The following is a 4,451-nucleotide window of genomic DNA, read 5'->3' as shown; positions in this document are numbered from 1 at the left end:
TCGTGTAGGTGATTACATTGGGCTTACAACCTCCCTTGATCAATTTGTGAAAGCATTCTTCTGCTTCAGCAACTTTACCCTCAAAGAAAAACCCACTTTATTAGAGTACTCATGGTCACAGTGTCTGGTTTATGACCAAATTTAATGAAATTTCCAAGAACACATAAACTCGAGTTCATTTGGTTCAAATGACACAAGCAATTCAGCACAACGTTTATAGTGTAATGATTAAGCTTGATTCCTTGCATACCCATTTGCTTATACAATGAAATAGCAAGAGAATAATGTTTGGTTTTGACGAGCTTACCCAACAATTGAGTGAAAGCCACAATCGAAGGCAGAGGGCGAGTTCGGAGCATCCTATGAAAGGAATCCAAAGCATCTTCAACATTCATCTCCATCTGGGTATTGTTGTGGGTTTTAATTAAATGGCCGTCTTCAAGAGAGGCTTTGGAATGATTGTGCGCCGTCATCAAATTCTCCATCAACAGAGCAAAAGAGGAAGCAGGAGTAAAAAAAAGGTTCCTCCAAGGCCATTTCAAAACCCCAAAGCAGTGTTGAAAACGAAGTTGGATTTTGCCCGCATCTTCAGCATCTTTGCGACAAAATTTGGGAACAATTTGAATAATTGGAAATGGGTTTTGATCAGACAGAAGATCTGGTTTAGATCTGACGAAGGATCTTGCTTCAGTAGTAGTGACTAGTGCGCAAGAACAGAAGCAAAACAGGAAAACGGCAAAGTTCAGGAAATAATAAAAAAAGAAAACGACAAGGCTCCTCTATTTTTTTCTTTTATTTATTTATTTCTAGTTGGCTGTTGAGTTTGACTGTAGTCAATTTTACAAGTTCAAATCTCTATCCCAGCGAATCTTTTTGGCCTTATATACTTGCTTTTGCTTGGATGGTGTTATATACTTGTTAGTATCATTTTGAGCGCCTGTTTAGTTGATTAATTTAAAATTTTAATTTGATTTTAAATATAATTTTATATGAGAATTTTTTATTATAGTAAAAAAATTATATGTGATTATTTTTTAGAATATTTTATTGTAATAAAACTTAAATTTTAAACTTAAATCGATAAAATAAAAGGGTCTAAATTTTGTGGATGCTTTTCATTTTAGTTGTTGATTTTTCAGGGGTTTTTTTTTTTTTTTTTTTTTTTTTTTTTAAATTACGATTTCTGTCTAAATTATGTTACTTGTGTCTATGTGGGCTCTAAACTTCATAACATACCTATTGTGCTTCCTAATTTTTACTCTAAATTCACTTTTGAACTTTGAAATATACCTAATTTTTAAACGTACTAGCAAGCCTAACACACATAGGGAGGCCAAATTTAACTTCTTCTCGCTCTTAACTAATTCAATTGAATTTGGGGTTTCTCCACTTTTTTCCTTCCTATTTTTTTTTTTTTTGCTTTTGGGCGACTACTTTAAGAAGAAAGTATATATAAGATTTAGCACCTAATTTAATTTATTTAGAGTGAAAGGTATTAATTAATAAATTTAATCTAATAATACATAAAAGAGTCAAGTGCTCTTTTTTATTGTGCTCTCTCAGTGCTCTTAAGACTGTAATGTGGCAGCCCTCTCCGTTCCTTTTTTTTTCAAATTTTTATCGTTCTTTTTTTTTAATTTTTTAAATGTTTTGTTTTGTTTTTTAATTTTTATTTTGTGAATTTTTTTTTCAGTTTAATTTTTTGTATGTGTTTTTTTTTTAAATTATTTTTTCTTCACTTTACCTATCTAAAAGTGATTTCTTTCACATGTTTTTCTTTTTTTGGGGGCAATGGTTAAAATAATTTCTTCAAATGTGCCATTATTTAATTATTTTCTGCCTAATTACTATCATATCAAAAGTTATCTTTGTACATTTTTTTTATAGTGTTCCAATAAAGCACGCCCCAGGCCACCACATGGTAGCTCCTCTCTATTTTTATTTTTTCTATCTTTACTTTTTTAAATTTTTAAATGTTTTTTTTCTTTTATGAATTTTTGTATAGTTTAAATTTTTATGTATGTTTTGATTTTTTTCTAATCTTCTTTTGTTTTTTTATGTTTTTTTTTTTAGATTTTACCAGGTGCTCTTTTATAGTTTAATCTTTTAACGGCTATCTATATATTTAATCTAACATCTAATGTACGTAAAAACAACCAAATGGACTTGACTGCTAAGGAAGCCACGTTTTTTTTTTCTTTTGTTTTTTAACTTTTCCTCTTTTATCTTTTTTATTTTTAATTTTTTTTTGACAGTATGTTTCTTTTGAAATACTTTCTTTTAATTAAAATAAATCATTTCAACTATGTCCCTACTTAATTTATTTTTGTGAAAAATTCTTATTTAACTTTATTTTTTTTTCGTTTTTAACCTTTTCTCTTTTTCTCTTTTTCTTTTTTTTTTAACTTTTTTCTTCTTTTCTTTGCTTATTGTTTGTTTTTCCTTACTATTATTTGACAATTTATTTACTTATTTATCTTTTACGGTATCCTTTAAAATACTTTCTTTTCCTCACTTTCTTTTAATTAAAGTAATTCCTTTTAAATATCTCATATAACATATCTTGTTCATACCAAAAATCCACCTAAAAGCCCAATTCATAGAATCCAAACACTGTTCATGCATTTTTCACTCAAAATTGCATCGTTTTGGTTGAAAATGCTACAATTTTTTACAGTAGTTTTTTTTTCTCACTCTTCATTTCAGACTTTTTTTTCTTCTTTTTTTTGGTTACTTACCCTAAAACTTAATTTTTTTAATTTTAATTTTTTAGGCTTTTATATGCTTTTACTAATAATACGGTAATTACACGTGTTCTTCCATTAGTATTTCATGATAATGTAATATAAGAGAGAAAATTTAGAAATGTGGCCTTAAATCAACTTTTTACTGTGAAAAATTGTTTAGGATTATTAGTGGTCACCACTGAGTTATAATAAGAAATAGGTCCTATTTTGTGAAACGTACCTAGTGCTGGAACTTCGGGTCGGCGGGCTGCCCGAAGCCCGAATTTTTTCGGGCTCGGGCGGGCCGGCTCACTTCCCGCCCGCCCAAGCAAGAAATTCAGGTTCGGGCTCGGGCAGCCCGAATTTGACATGTCCACCCTTTGCCGCCGCCGTCTAACCACCGTATACCACCGTCCGCCGGGATTTTTTTTGAATTTTTCCGACCAAGCCCGACCCGAAAATTGGGTGTGCCCGAATTGCCCGACCCGAAGCCCGAATTTTTGATTTTTTTTTGAATTTTGCCTGAATTTTTCCCGCCTGCCCGAATTGCCCGACCCGCCTGAGGTGCCCGAAAACGGCTAGTTTTTTGAATTTTGCCCGAAAACCCGAGTTGCCCGAAAATGGCTAGTTTTTTGAATTTTGCCCGAAAACCCGAGTTGCCCGAAAATGGCTAGTTTTATGAATTTTTACCCGAATTCTACCCGAAAACCCGAGTTGCCCGAAAATGGCTAGTTTTTTGAATTTTGCCCGACTGCCCGAAACCCGAATTTCAAAAAACTAGCCGTTTTATTCCCTTTTTTTTTGAAAAAAAAATCATTTTTTAACCCCAAAATTTCCCTATAAATACCCCCATCCCTCACACATTTTTCTCACTCAAACTCTCTCAATCCCTCTCAATCTCTCTCAATTTCTCTCAATCTCTCTCAATCTCTCTCACAATTTTTCTAAAGCTCTCTCTCTAGTGTCTATCAAATTCATCTTATTTTTTTATAATGGATCCTTTTGGTTATAGTGGTATTCCCGTTGATGCCCAACACAATGTAGAAGAAGGGCAATTTCCCACTAATGAGTTTGTTACGCAGCAAATGCAATCTACTAATCCAAGCCATGGTGGACGTACTGGAGGTCGTGGTCGCAATAGTGGGCATAGAGAAGCGGCAGCGAGTGCGACTGCGTCTGCGTCTGCGTCGACAAGTGTTGCAACCTCCAGGAGGAAATGCAAGCGTACCTCGACAGTTTGGGATCACTTCGACATAATTGACGAGGTGGATAATGAAGGTAACACTAAACATATAGCTCAGTGTAAATATTGTTTATCTAAATTACAAGGCGACACTATTGGTCTAAGTTGCCTTTGTTATATGGTTTAGGTACAATTTTTGATCCTAGATTAAAATTAGACGGATTAGAAAGTGGTTTAGAAAACTTAGGTGAATTTTTAGGCATCACCTGTACAGACCAATTTTCAATAATAAAGGTAAAAATATATGAGATCTATAGTAAATATGAGATTAGGTTTAGAAGCACAAACTCTAGAGTACAGGAACCGCAACAACATGATGAAAACCCGCATTCATTCTTGAATGTTTTCGGGTTAAAGAAGAAGAAGAAGAAGACAACTCAAATGGAAGTTGTGAGTGGAAGTGGATCTTCATCAAAAAGTGGCAATGGCGGCAGCAGCTTCAACGAGCTTATGGCGTACCTCAGTGAAGGCTTAGTAGTCGG

This window comes from Morus notabilis, unplaced genomic scaffold (assembly GCF_000414095.1).
Source record: "Morus notabilis unplaced genomic scaffold, ASM41409v2 Scaffold2224, whole genome shotgun sequence".
Lineage (NCBI taxonomy): Eukaryota > Viridiplantae > Streptophyta > Magnoliopsida > Rosales > Moraceae > Morus > Morus notabilis.
Note: the sequence above shows the minus strand (reverse complement) of the source record.